General features: G+C 37.7%; 1 protein-coding gene across 1 annotated transcript in view; it reads left to right on the top strand.

The window, feature by feature from the left end:
- Positions 1-3,428: 3,428 nt before the first annotated feature.
- LOC123760571 (probable cytochrome P450 49a1) overlaps positions 3,429-15,927 on the top strand; it is a 38,573-nt gene continuing 26,074 nt past the window's right edge. Inside the window, exon 1 of the mRNA XM_069328219.1 lies at positions 3,429-3,535. The gene's annotated coding sequence lies outside the window, so the exon portion shown is untranslated. The remainder of the gene's footprint in view (positions 3,536-15,927) is intronic.

Genomic DNA, 15,927 nt, shown 5'->3' with positions numbered 1-15,927 from the left:
ATGATAGTTAATTTACTAGATTAACTATCTACCTCAGATAGTTAGATAGATAGATAGATAGATAGATAGATAGATAGATAGATAGATAGATAGATAGATAGATAGATAGATAGATAGATAGATAGATAGATAGATAGATAGATAACTATCTACCTACCGATAATAAAATATTATCGTGAGCATTAAGGAATCTGGAATGATGGAGAAACATCCAGTCTCCGTGGTGTAGTGGTAAGACACTCATCTGGCGTTCCACGAGCGCTTTGTCATGGGTTCGTATCCTGGCCGGAAAAGATTTACTGGGCGCAAATCCTTAACTGTACCCTCTGTTTAACTCAACAGTAAAATGGGTACTTGGTTATAAAGACTATTCTTCATGGGGGTCGTATTTCAGGGACCTGCCCGAAATGCTACGCGTACTAGTGGCTTGTCCAAGAATGTAACAACTCTTGTATATATTTAAAAAAAAAATATACTTCCCTCGGGCGACTGAGTACCTGCCGGAGCAATGGCTGAGGGCTCATCCTGACCGTAGTGACAACGTCTTCGCTTCCATCCCCTTTTTTCATGGCACCCGCATGTGTGTGTGGGCAAAAGGCTGGCCGAACAGGAGGTTTATGTGCTACTCGCGAGGGTAAGTGCCAGGTAGGACATATCTGAATGCTTGGTTAGATCAGGTTCTCTAAGGCGTGAGGGCCTCGGTAGCTGGTGGAAGTGTTCAGAGTAGAATCATGGGAAATTGGTTTGTTTCGGGAATTATTTCAGTGGTGGCGCTCTTTGAAAGAAGAAGTGAACAGACTTCAAGCACAAGTTCAGTACTTAAAACCCGTCCTCTCATCTAATAGGTCACATTTTTTACGTTATTTTAAACAACGTTGCAAATGGAATCGAATATGAAAAGTAACAGATCAAAATATCTGTGATCTTGAATACATACAAAATGTATTTAAATTTTCTTGAAAACCAACAGAATGTAAGTCAGTTCTTTTGAAAACATTCATAATGTTTTTACACATGTAAGGCAATACATATTTTTATTATCGTGATAGATTAACAGCAATCAAGATACAATCTCTTGAGAGATGTTGGACAAGGGAAGATACGAGAGAAGGGTCCACAAGATTGATAAGCATTAAGAAAGGTGTTATGAACAAGAAGTGAAATTGTTGAAAATATACAAGATTTTTTAAATAAACAAATTTTGATTTAAATCGAATGTAGGGTATATTTTCTCTACAATAAAGCAACAACAGGCACTAATCAACAAGAAGGTGTAGTTAAGATATATTTATTTTAGTAAAGGAGACTACAGATTACTGATCATTCAGCAAGTATTACTGGATGTTCTGAACATACTTCAAGGTTAAGATAAGCTCTCAGTGTATATATATACTGAGAAGCAGGGTACGTCATTGAGTATATTTAACTTGAAAACACTTTTATACTTATATTTACACCTTACTGCACTTACATCAACTTTCATATTTATGTATACACATTATTTATAGGAAATGTATGTATGTGTAAATGTTATGTATTCAAAATGCATTCATGTGCATATGTTATGTATAGTGAAATGTATGTTATTTATGTGAAATGCATTCACGTCAGCAAGTAATTTATATGCTAGCGTATATTTATGTACCTTGTTTCAGCTGTTCTCGAAGTATAATCTGGATTACAAGTACAAGGTGTGGGACCCATTGTTAAGGTTTACGTGTAGGCCTGACAAGCCTCAGACCTTTACCATGACCGAGCGATCCTGTCTACCGTAACGAATTGAGGATTTCCTGTCTAACGCTGGGCTCCTGTCATCCCTTCCTGTCTACAGATATGGAGTTTTGCTGTAACGGAATAAGCGTCATACCATAAACAATATATTATGCAAGTTTATTGGTAATATTACTTTTTTTCTGTAAGATTAAATACAGTTTCTAGGTTTCACATTCTGCGTGAACTGTTGACTATAATTAAACTCTATTTTGCTTACTATTAATGAACCTGATCACCTAAATTTTATGTTTGAGTCAAATTGTACTGATTCATTAAACATCTAACTAGTTCATTTTAATGGTTCATTAAACCATAAGCCATAAATAAATATATATATATATATATATATATATATATATATATATATATATATATATATATATATATATATATATATATATATATTTATGGCTTATGGTTTAATGAACAAGTACATTAGTTTATTTAATGGTTTAATGAACCATTAAAATGAACTAGTTAGATGTTTAATGAATTAGTACAATTTGACTCAAACATAAAATTGTACTTAATTTGTTTGTCATCTCATAGCTCTTTCTTACCAACTTATCGATGTTATACTTTCCTCGTGCTTCCCTATTTTTTGTGTTTTGCTTTTATCCAAAGAAAGTGTCCTCCCCATAACTGCTCCATCAAGTGTCAGTTACGTGGAGACCATCCCTGTTAAGCTGAGCGGTTTTTTGTTTTTAATTTGTTAACAAAGAAGTTTTGAGTGATATTTAAAAAGTGAAGGGCATATTAAACCATACACCTTCAGCCACACAGCTGGGTATGTACCCAAGGTAGTACAGGTGCCCCGAGGATCAGTGCCTCGAGACTCTTCTGGCACTTCTGCAGTCGTTCACTGCTTACTTATTACGTATTTGATGCCAGAGTGAACAGCTTCACTAGGTGATTTGAGGCTATCACTTATACTGGAATGGTGATACCACTGTAATTGGGATGGTAATACCAATATAATTAGAATAGTTATACCACTTTACCTAGCATAATGTTACTACTAGAATTAGGGGAGTGATACCACTGTATTTGTGATGGTGAATTCAATATAACTCGGATCTTCTTGAGGTTATCTTGAGATGATTTCGGGGCTTTAGTGTCCCCGCGGCCCGGTCCTCGACCAGGCCTCCACCCCCAGGAAGCAGCCCGTGACAGCTGACTAACACCCAGGTACCTATTTTACTGCTAGGTAACAGGGGCATAGGGTGAAAGAAACTCTGCCCATTGTTTCTCGCCGGCGCCCGGGATCGAACCCGGGACCACAGGATCACAAGTCCAGCGTGCTGTCCGCTCGGCCGACCGGCTCCCTGGATCGGCGACCGGATGATGATACCAATTTAATTGAGATGGTGATACCACTATACTTGGGATGGCGAAACTACTATAAATGTGATAGTGATTCGACAATACTTAGGATTGCGATTCTACTATAAATAGGATGGTCACGGCACTGTAATTCATAAGATCATATTCTAATATATTGTTTTTAACTGAATCTCAGCGAGGAATGACATAAAGTGTAGGAGAAATGAGAATTATGATATAACTAATCTTTTTAGGTGATAGGAAGGAGTAGACTCGGGCGATGATGGGGTCTGGTTGGGGGGGGGGGTAAATAGGGGGGGGGAGAGGCGGTGAAGGACGAAAGATCTGAGGCGGTCCAGTGAGTTGACAGTGGCGAGAGAAGGAACAGGGAAGTCGTCCTGCAATCAACAGCCCCTGGCTGAGAGATATTCCCACAAAGGTACGCCAAGCTTATCCAAGTGTTCACTGTTGTGGTTCATTTGTACTAGGGTGCTAGTGCCTAGTAGGGTCAATAGGACTCTTTTTTTTCTGCGGTTTCCGTAATTGGTATGTTCTAGCGTTCACAATTTTGTCAATAACTAAAGGTCTTATCCAGATTATACAAATAGTAATCATGAGACGACAGTTATTATCATTGCTGGAAATTCATTATTATTATTTTTGTAATTTTGTCCCTGAAGGGCAAAAGCGTAAATAAATATACCATTATCACTGTGATTATGAGAAATATGACCCAACAAGAGCATGATATAGCTGAAGCAGGAGCAAGATATTGCTAACAGGAATAAAATATTGTTAGCAGGAGTAAGATATAGCTAACAGAAGTAAGATATAGCTAGCAGGAGTAAGATATAGCTAGCAAGATATAGCTAGCAGGAGCAAGATATAGCTAGCAGCAGTAAGATATAGCTAGCAGCAGTAAGATATAGCTAGCAGCAGTAAGATATAGCTAGCAGCAGTAAGATATAGCTAGCAGCAGTAAGATATAGCTAGCAGCAGTAAGATAGAGCTAGCAAGAGCAAGTTATAGCTAGTAGGAGTAAGATTTAGCTAGCAGGAGTAAAATATAGCTAACAGGAGTAAGATATACTAACAGGAGTAGGATATAGCTAGCAGGAGTAAGATATAGCTAGCAGGAGTAAGATACGCACTTATTAGTATGATTAACTTGATACATGCAGCTCTCGATAAAAATGAATTCCCTGTTGGGTTATTTGTGGACCTACGTAAGGCTTTTGACACTGTCAACCACCAAAACCTTCTTCTTAAATTACATCATTATGGAGTCAAAGGTCACTCTCTGCAATACCTTCAGTCCTACCTTACTGACAGGCTCCAGTATGTTTCTGTGAATAATTCCATTTCTCCGACACTACCAATAAAGATCGGTGTTCCACAGGGCAGCATACTTGGCCCTCTCCTCTTTCTCATCTACATTAATGACCTTCCAAATGCCTCTCAACACCTCAAACCAATCTTATTTGCTGATGACACAACTTTCATCTTCTCTGGTCCTGACCCTCTTGCTCTAAATGACACTGTGAATACTGAACTAAATAAAGTCCATCTTTGGCTAACTGTTAACAAACTCAACCTTAACATTGACAAAACTTTCTATATTTTGTTTGGTAATAAATCCTCGAAGGAAATTAATTTAGGAATAAACAATATACAAATCAGTAGTAAAGTAGATGGTAAATTCCTTGGTGTCCTCATCGATAACAAGCTGAATTTCCAGGGACACATTCAAATATAACAAAAAAAGTTTCTAAAACTGTTGGCATTCTTTCTAAGATCAGATATTATGTTCCTCGCCTTGTCCTGGTGACGCTCTATTACTCTCTCATCTTTCCTTATATCAACTATGGTATTTGTACTTGGGGTTCTACTATCCAAAATCATTTACATCCTCTAATTACCCAACATAAAGCTGCTATTAGAACAATATCTAGCTCTTGCCCCAGACAGCACTCGGTACCCTTACTCAAATCTCTGAATATGTTAGATATTAAGTCACTGCACATCCTCTCTTGTGTACTCTATATATTTAAAACTCTGAATTGTAATGTCAATCCTGACCTTCACCGCTTCCTAGAAGGTTGTAACAGAACTCATGGGCACCACACCAGAAACAAATACCTATTTGATATTCCAAGAGTACGACTTAATCAAACTAGGAATGCTCTACAAATCAAGGGACCCAGAATGTGGAATGACCTTCCCAATTATGCCAAAGATTGTACCTCTCTCAACCAGTTTAAGATGAAAACTAAGTACTACCTAATTAACTCCATGTAACCTACCTTACTTCTAAATGTCAACCCATGTCTTACTATTTAAAAAAAAAATGCTGTTTGTTGACCAACTAGTATATTAGCTATTTTCTACCATGTTCCCCCCTTTTTTTATCTTTTATTATTTTTTTCATTCAACACAATTTATACTTTAAGCTCAATTACTGTTAACTTTTAGTCTAAGTGTTTTTTTCTCCACCTCACCTTGCCCGAAACGCTATGCGTACTAGTGGCTTTAGGTATTGTATGGACTACCTCTATCTTTAAATCGAACAGAATGTTTGTACTGTAACTCTGCAAATATGTATGTACTGTTCCTAAATAAATTATTATTATTATTATTATTATTATTATTATTATTATTATTATTATTATTATTATTATTATACAGCTAGCAGGAGCAAGATATAAATAGGAAAGTTATCGTAGTTAATGAACTTAGCCTCTCTGATACGGAGCCAAAAACGTTGTCAATGTTAATCAGCTTATCTTTGTTTTTCTATCCTGCTGCGTGTTGACCCATGATCACCGGTTTAATTGATCATACACTATATATATATATATATATATATATATATATATATATATATATATATATATATATATATATATATATATATATATATATATATATATATGACAGTGTCAGACCACGGAGGAAAATTGAAACAGGAATTTCCTTAAGTACTTTCGTATATTAATAAATCTTCACTCCTTCTAAAGATGTATTAATATACGAAAGTACTTAAGGAAATGGAAATTCCTGTTTCAATTTTCCTCCGTGGTCTGACACTCACATTTTTAATCACGTGTTTATTTTCGTGATACACACACACACACACACACACACACACACACACACACACACACACACACACACACACACACACACACACACACACACACACACACACACATCAAAATGCTGGCATACCGAAAGGGGAATTATGAACAGATGAGAAGTTTCCTATGTGAAATACCTTGGGACACAGAACTCAGAGCTAAATCTGTACAAGATATGATGGACTATGTTACCCAAAAGTGTCAGGAGGAAGTAAACAGGTTCATCCCGGCCCAAAGGGAAAAATCCGAGAAGCAACAGAAGAATCCATGGTATAATAGGGCATGTATGGAAGAGAAGAAAGTGAACAAAAGGGCGTGGAGGAACTTCCGGAATAACAGAACACCAAAAAGCAGAGAGAGATACCAGAGAACCAGGAATGAGTACGTCAGGGTGAGAAGAGAAGCAGAGAAAAGTTTTGAAAATGATATAGCAAACAAAGCCAAGACCGAACCAAAGCTACTCCACAGTCACATCAGAAGGAAAACAACAGTGAAAGAACAGGTATTGAAACTTCGAACAGGCGAGGACAGGTATACAGAGAATGACATAGAGGTGTGTGAAGAACTCAACAAGAGGTTCCAGGAGGTCTTCACAATAGAACAAGGTGAAGTCACTATGCAAGAGAAAGGGAGGTAAACCAGGCGGCCTTGGAAGAGTTGCCTTGTTGACTTCTTGATGTGTACACATCAAGAAGTCAACACCAGCAATCAACAGCCAATTAATGCACAACTATATTCTACCCACCTCAAGACTCCGCTCCAATATAGAAGCATCAAGAAATATGGACCAATAGGCTTTCTACAATCACTTCTATTCAATACCCATTGTTTCGTGTTCTGTCTTGTGTTGATGAAATTAATACCCTATTAATGCCACCTCTTGTTCTGTCTTGTGTTGATGAAATTAATACCCTATTAATGCCACCTCACCCCATCCACCTCTCTCAAATGTAGATATAAAATCGGAGATGCGTAAGTTATATTCAGTTGTGTATTTGTAAACTAAAGTCTTTGAAAATGTAATAAGTTTTACGAAACGAGCTCGTGTCGCGTCAGACTAGACATAAAAATGAATTTTGGAGAATTGATTTTTGATTTACCTCCAACAGTGAAAAGAAATGTACGAAAGATTGAGAAAATTCGTGTTAGAATTATTAATCTTACTTTTTCGGTCATATTTAATAATATATATATATATATATATATATATATATATATATATATATATATATATATATATATATATATATATATATATATATATATATATATATATATATATATGTCGTACCTAGTAGCCGGAACGCACTTCTCAGCCTACTATGCAAGGCCCGATTTGCCTAATAAGCCAAGTTTTCATGAAGTAATTGTTTTTCGACTACCTAACCTACCTAACCTAGCCTAACCAAACTTTTTCTGCTACCTAACCTAACCTAACCTATAGAGATAGGTTAGGTTAGGTTAGGTAGGGTTGGTTAGGTTCGGTCATATATCTACGTTAATTTTAACTCAAATAAAAAAAATTGACCTCATACATCATAAAATGGGTAGCTTTATCATTTCATAAGAAAAAAATTAGAGAAAATATATTAATTCAGGAAAACTTGGCTTATTAGGCAAATCGGGCCTTGCTTAGTAGGCCGAATACGACGTTCTGGCTACTAGGTACGACATTATATATATATATATATATATATATATATATATATATATATATATATATATATATATATATATATATATATATATATATATGTCGTACCTAGTAGCCAGAACGCACTTCTCAGCCTACTATGCAAGGCCCGATTTGCCTAATAAGCCAAGTTTTCATGAATTAATGTTTTTTCGACTACCTAACGTTTCTAACCTAACCTAACCTAACTTTTTCGGCTACCTAACCGAACCTAACCTATAGAGATAGGTTAGGTTAGGTTAGGTAGGGTTGGTTAGGTTCGGTCATATATCTACGTTAGTTTTAACTCCAATAAAAAAAAATTGAACTCATACATAATGAAATGGGTAGCTTTATCATTTCATAAGAAAAAAATTAGAGAAAATATATTAATTCAGGAAAACTTGGCTTATTAGGCAAATCGGGCCTTGCATAGTAGGCTGAGAAGTGCGTTATGGCTACTAGGTACGACATATATATATATATATATATATATATATATATATATATATATATATATATATATATATATATATATATATATATACACACACACATATATATATATATATATATGTGTGTGTGTGTGTGTGTGTGTGTGTGTGTGTGTGTGTGTGTGTGTGTGTGTTATTAAATATGACTGAAAAAGTAAGATTAATAATTCTAATACGAATTTTCTCAATATTTCTTATGTTTTTTTCCACTGTCGATGGTAATTGAAAAATCAATTCTCCAAAATTCATTTTTATTTCTAGTCTGACGCGACACCTGAATGCGTTTCATAACAACTTATTACATTTTCAAAGACTTTAGTTTACACACACACAACTATAACCTGCAAACACTAAACAGATTTTTACTATGCTATCATTTAAACAGCTTTTATCTTATATACTTGCATTTGGGTGAGGTGATATGTTACAACAGTTTTGGATGAGGTGAACAAAACTTTCAACACAAGACTTAACACGGTGCATTGGGTATAAATTGGATAAATTAAAGGGAAGAATGGAACTGCAAAGGGCCTTTTGACCCATATTTCTTGATGCTTCTATATTGGTGCAGAGTCTTGAAGTGGGTAGAATATAGTTGTGCATTAATTGGCTGTTGATTGCTGGTGTTGACTTCTTGATGTGTAGTGCCTGGCAGATGTCAAGCCGCCTGCTATCGCTGTATCTATCGATGATTTCTGTGTTGTTTGCTAAGATTTCTCTGGTGATGGTTTGGTTGTGGGAAGAGATTATATGTTCCTCAATGGAGCCCTGTTGCTTATGCATCGTTAATCGCCTGGAAAGAGATGTTGTTGTCTTGCCTATATACTGAGTTCTTTGAGGCTTACAGTCCCCAAGTGGACATTTGAAGGCATAGACGGCGTTGGTCTCTTCTAAAGCGTTCTGCTTTGTGTCTGGAGAGTTTCTCATGATTAGGTTGGTCTTTTTTTTTTTTGGTTTTATAGTAAATCGTCAATTGTATCTTCTGATTTTTGTCTGTAGGGATAACGTTCCTATTAACAATATCTTTCAGGACCCTTTCCTCCATTTTATGAGCTGTGGAAAAGAAGATCCTGTAAAATAGTCTAATAGGGGGTACAGGTGTTGTGTTAGTTGTCTCTTCAGAGGTTGCATGGCGTTTCAACTTCCTTCTTATGATGTCTTCAACGAAACCATTGGAGAAGCCGTTGTTGACTAGGACCTGCCTTACCCTAGAGAGTTCTTCGTCGACTTGTTTCCATTCTGAGCTGTTGCTGAGAGCATGGTCGACATAAGCGTTAATAACACTCTTGTACCTGTCTAGGCAGTCACTGTTGGCATTGAGGCACATTCCTATGTTTGTTTCCTTAGTGTAGACTGCAGTGTGGAAACCTCCGCTCCTTTCCATGACTGTTACATCTAGAAAGGGCAGCTTCCCATACTTCTCCATCTCGTAAGTAAAACGCAACACAGAATTCCGCTCAAATGCCTCCTTCAGCTCCTGCAGATGTCTGACATCAGGTCCCTGTGTAAAAATGTCTTCAACATACCTGCAGTATATGGCCGGCTTCAAGTTCATGTCGACTAAGATCTTCTGTTCGATGGTACCCATGTAGAAGTTCGCAAACAGGACACCTAGGGAAGAACAAATGGTGACCACCTCTACTTGCTTATACATGTGGCCATCCGGGCTCAAGAAGGGTGCCTCTTTAGTACAAGCTTGGAGTAGTTTCCTGAGAATGTTTTCTGGTATGTCAAGAGGAGTACAAGCCGGATCACGATATACACTCTGTCCGCTATCATCCCGATTGTTCATCCACAGGTACGTTGGTAAACAGTGATTCTACGTCCAACGAGGCTCTTATCACTGTGGCCCGTGTTCCCCACAGTAAGTCAGCAAATTCCTTTGGAGACTTCAGGCTGAAGGCGCAAGGGACATAAAGAGTCAGCAAGCCGTTGAGTCGCTTCGCCAATCTGTACGTGGGTGTGGGTATCTGGCTGATGATTGGCCGAAGTGGGTTTCCAGGCTTGTGTGTCTTGACATTTCCATTGCATACCCAGGTTTGTATTCCCCAATAATCGTTGACAGGTGGAGTCTGGATTTCTTGGCGTTCACAGTTTCGAGCAATCTGTTAACCTTTGCTTTCAATTCGGCTGTAGTGTCCTTCGTTACCCTTTGGAATTTTGTTTGGTCAGAGAGTATGAGGTTCATTTTCGCCAGATATTCATCTTTTTTAAGAATGACGTATATTGGCGACTTGTCACCTCTCCTGACGACTATCTCCTTGTTCTCGTGAAGGCTCTTAGCTGCCGCTTTGAGCTCGGGGGACAGTATGGTGCTTCTGTAGTTGCCTCAATTCTTTCCTCCTGCAATAAGTTCTGCTTGTAAGGTGTCTTTGGTGGTCACCTTCTTTTGTGTCTCGAGGTCGAATATGTCGTCCAACAGGATCTCCAACTCCACTTTCCGGGCCATCTCACTTGGTCTGGATATAACGTGACAGTTTAGGTCCGTTCAAGTGTCGCGTCAGACTAAAAATAAAAATGAATTTTGGAGAATTGATTTTTCAATTACCGTCGACGGTAAAAAGAAACATAAGAAATATTGAGAAAATTCATGTTAAAATTATTAATCTTATTTTTTCGGTCATATTTAGTAACATATTTTTACAAGAAAGACTGCCACCAAAATATACAAATATATATATATATATATATACATATAAATATATATATATATATATATATGTATATAGAAATATATATATATATATATATATATATATATATATATATATATATATATATATATATATGTATGTATGTATATATATGCAGAATAACCACATGTGAAAAATAGAAAATGCTTAACGCATTTTCAGCTAATTGGCCTTCATCATAGCAAAGTAGAATGAAGATAAGAAAACATTGCTGATCATATCTTTATATCCGCCTGGGCAGATCACCTGACCACCAAAAATAAGTGGAGGAAAGGAATTATAAGAAAGAAGGAAACTGCAGAAGGCATATTGGCCCATACGAGGCAGCTCTTATTAATATCTCCAAGTGCCATACGTGTTAAATGATTGCTATATTGTTTTGACGTGCTATATTGAGGCTTAAATAGGGATCCAACTTGTACATATCCCTATTTAAGTCTCAAAATAGCACGTCAAAACAATATAGCAATCATTTAACACGAATGGCACTTGGAGATATTAATAGGAGCTGTCTCGTATGGGCCAATAGGCCTTCTGCAGTTACCTTCTTTCTTATAATTCCTTTCCTCCACTTATTTTTGGTGGTCAGGTGATCTGCCCAGGCGGATATAAAGGTCTGATCAGCAATGTTTTCTTATCTTCATTCTACTTTGCTCTGATGAAGGCGAATTAGCCGATCAAAAATCAATTCTCCAAAATTCATTTTTATTTATTTAAAATAAAAATGAATTTTGGAGAATTGATTTTTGATTTACCTCCAACAGTGAAAAGAAATGTACGAAAGATTGAGAAAATTCGTGTTAGAATTATTAATCTTACTTTTTCGGTCATATTTAATATATATATATATATATATATATATATATATATATATATATATATATATATATATATATATATATATATATATATATATATATATATATATGTCGTACCTAATAGCCAGAACGCACTTCTCAGCCTACTATTCAAGGCCCGATTTGCCTAATAAGCCAAGTTTTCATGAATAAATGTTTTTTCGTCTACCTAACCTACCTAACCTAACCTAACCTAGCTTTTTTTGGCTACCTAACCTAACCTTACCTATAAATATAGGTTAGGTTAGGTTAGGTAGGGTTGGTTAGGTTCGGTCATATATCTACGTTAATTTTAACTCCAATAATAAAAAATTGACCTCATACATAGAGAAAAGGGTTGCTTTATCATTTCATAAGAAAAAAATTATAGTAAATATATTAATTCAGGGAAACTTGGCTTATTAGGCAAATCGGGCCTTGAATAGTAGGCTGAGAAGTGAGTTCTGGCTACTAGGTACGACATATATATATATATATATATATATATATATATATATATATATATATATATATATATATATATGTCGTACCTAGTAGCCAGAACACACTTCTCAGCCTACTATGCAAGGCCCGATTTGCCTAATAAGCCAAGTTTTCCTGAAATAATATATTTTCTCTAATTTTTTTCTTATGAAATGATAGAGCTACCCATTTCATTATGTATGAGGTCAGTTTTTTTTATTGGAGTTAAAATTAACGTAGATATATGACCGAACCTAACCAACCCTACCTAACCTAACCTAACCTATCTTTATAGGTTAGGTTAGGTTAGGTAGCCGAAAAAGTTAGGTTAGGTTAGGTTAGGTAATTAAAGGTAGTCGAAAAACAATTAATTCATGAAAACTTGGCTTATTAGGCAAATCGGGCCTTGCATAGTAGGCAGAGAAGTGCGTTCTGGCTACTAGGTACGACATATATATATATATATATATATATATATATATGTGTGTGTGTGTGTGTGAACAAGCCTGAATGGTCCCCAGGACTATATGCAACTGAAAACTCACACCCCAGAGGTGACTCGAACCCATACTGCCAGGTGCAACGCAACTGATATGTACGCGGATTAAGGCGTCCTGTACATACCAGTTGCGTTGCTCCTGGCAGTATGGGTTCGAGTCACTTCTGGGGTGTGAGTTTTCAGTTACATATATATATATATATATATATATATATATATATATATATATATATATATATATATATATATATATATATATATATATATATATACAAATAAACCAGTGATCAGGCACAATCTTGACAAACGTATAGGTTGTTTTATATGTCGCAAGCAAGAGAGCACGGCGGTAACGGTGTCAGATGTTCAGAGAGATGCCGCAAGTTAGCATGAGAAGGGCGAATGTCTATTATTTCAAGGCTCCTCAGTAAGTTGCCTGGGTACGAAATTTGGCTTGGCGCCAATGCCGAAGCTCAAGCTACTTGTTTTACAGACTAGTTGGATATTGCTTGATTCTTCCACTAGTGTCATAAGTTAGATTTAAAAAAACATATAAAGCGCAGTGAATATAATCTTTAGGAAAAGTTGAACCATACTTTGGTTTATTTACAGTTAATCACTTGTGGTCTCCACTCGGTAAATACGCATGAGAGTGCGGAGTGCATGAGAATATCTCTGATTAAGTACACCTGACTCAAAGCAATTTCTATCCCCCATCTGAGGATGATATATTGGTTTAAACGCTAGTTTAGCCTTTTTTTTTTTTTTAGAAACGATAGTGTATCTGATAAACAGGGATGAAGAAAATACTCAAACATACGTGTTTGACAGTTAACATGTCGATAAAATATTCCAGCAGCCTTAGAGCGCTCACAACGGACGCAAATCTGCGAATTATTTATGCGTTAATCACGATAAAGAAACACGTGATGCGAGTAGATAATGTGGTAATTACCACGAAGAAAATTTCAATAGGAAAAGGCTTTAGTTCTTTCACTTTTATTTAACTAAACCAGTTGTAAAGGTGTAATTATGAGGACTTTCCTTGTTAATCGAGGGTCTCAAGGGAAATTGTCAGTCTTGCTCTGCATTGTCATTGATTTTTTGTTCTTTAATTTTTTATAAAAGAAAACTTGACAATATAAGCATACAATACAAAGTCACCGAAGCATCAACATTCATAAATGCAACATACAACAAACAAGTACAAAAGCCACAGCAAAATGCGTAACTCAATGAACACATTACGACAAAAACACAGAACAAATGACATATAGCAAATAACGTTAACTGAAAAACATTAAAACAACAAAGAGAAATACATGAGCACACACACAATAAGTACCTGCACAACCCAGACGGGGCGCACCAAATAATATATAATACACCACACAGGGCGCAAAAGAAACATCAGAAACAAAAGGCACAAAATGAAAAATATAATTTCTAAACACACACACACACACAACCCACGGAACCCTCAACACACACAATTCAAACATTCGAACACCCAACCGGAACACGCAGGAACCGGGAACAATCGTCATTCACACCCCAAACACACATGAAAAAAATACCGAAACGCGCAGGACCCGGCAAAAACACACACACACACACACACACACACACCAGAAAACACACACTAACGTTCAATTTCGCACAATTTACCCACACATCCATTGAGAAAATAAACAGAAAGAACCACACTCACATAGCACTACCACTACATCCCAGGGTAGCATCGCACCCAACAGAATAGCCCTCAACCCCATCCCCCAAAACTACCAGAGAGGGAGCCACATCGGCAAGCGTACCCTCAGAACTATTCTGGAGCCTTACCACCAAATCGCCCCCTACCGACTCTTCCTGGACCATCTTCATTATATCCCACCAATCCACATTCTGTGTACCTATAGGTGGAGGACCACTTCCTGGAATTTTATGAACACCATCATCCATCACAGACACGCCCCCACCAGAGGGCGGAATATCCAAGTCGGACGGAACCATAGGGTCACACTGCACAGCCGTCAAGGAAGGAGGAGGTGCCGACTTCCAACCTCCTCCTCGCATCTAGGACATTCTGAAGAGAACCCCCAAATTTCCGTCTCTTCAGGCTATGCTGCCCACCGCTGACAGGCAACATGCAATCTGCTTCACGGCGTTCAGAACCGCGACTAGGAGAATGTACATCCTCCATATGCACTTCCGCCACCACCTCAGTTGTCCGAGCAGCAACATCACCATCACGGATCACTTGCTGCAGGTTCCGACGCACACCAATCGGCTCAGCACTGGAGCACACATCCACCGATGATATGCCCACCACTGCATCTACCACCTCACCAGAGTTGGCAGTCACCGCAGCACACCCGCCCTTGGAGCCGGCCTGTACGGGCACGCACCGGCTCGGAGGGAGATCAACACCCCCACCAGACCGTCCATGAGACGACACTTCAGTACGGACGTCATCTCCACCAGTAGAAACCAATGAAGCAGCACTCGTAGAACTCAGATCGGCGCCAACCACCACTTAATCAGTTCCCATACAAGGGGCACTGCTCAGAACCAAGAGATCATCTTCCTCGTGCAAAGGAGGAAAATCATGGTCATTAAACAGGTTAACCCGTTCACACATCCGAGTGGTGATGGCAGCAGCCATATGGCCAACATGATCACACTTGAAACATGTCCGAGTCTGCCCCCCCAGTAGAAGAAGCCGACCGCATAGCCAGCAATCGATAGAGAATTAGGCACATTTCCACGAAGAACCATATTAGCCATCCTGTAACCATTAATGAGTCCCTTGACGGCTCTGGACGTGTGCCTACACTCACGAATAAATTCGACACGCCCATACCTGGCAAGAGCCCGACGGAGAAGACATTTCAATCGGAGCATTTTTAATAGACACGTAAGTGTATTCAACAATCAAATTCGTTACCGTCACAGAGCCTCGACCGTTGCTCAGCCGCCCCTTCCGATCCTCATACTTGTTGATAAATTGCCGGAACAAGC

This window comes from Procambarus clarkii, chromosome 21, assembly GCF_040958095.1.
Source record: "Procambarus clarkii isolate CNS0578487 chromosome 21, FALCON_Pclarkii_2.0, whole genome shotgun sequence".
Lineage (NCBI taxonomy): Eukaryota > Metazoa > Arthropoda > Malacostraca > Decapoda > Cambaridae > Procambarus > Procambarus clarkii.
Note: the sequence above shows the minus strand (reverse complement) of the source record. Positions and strands in the feature narration are given on the sequence as shown.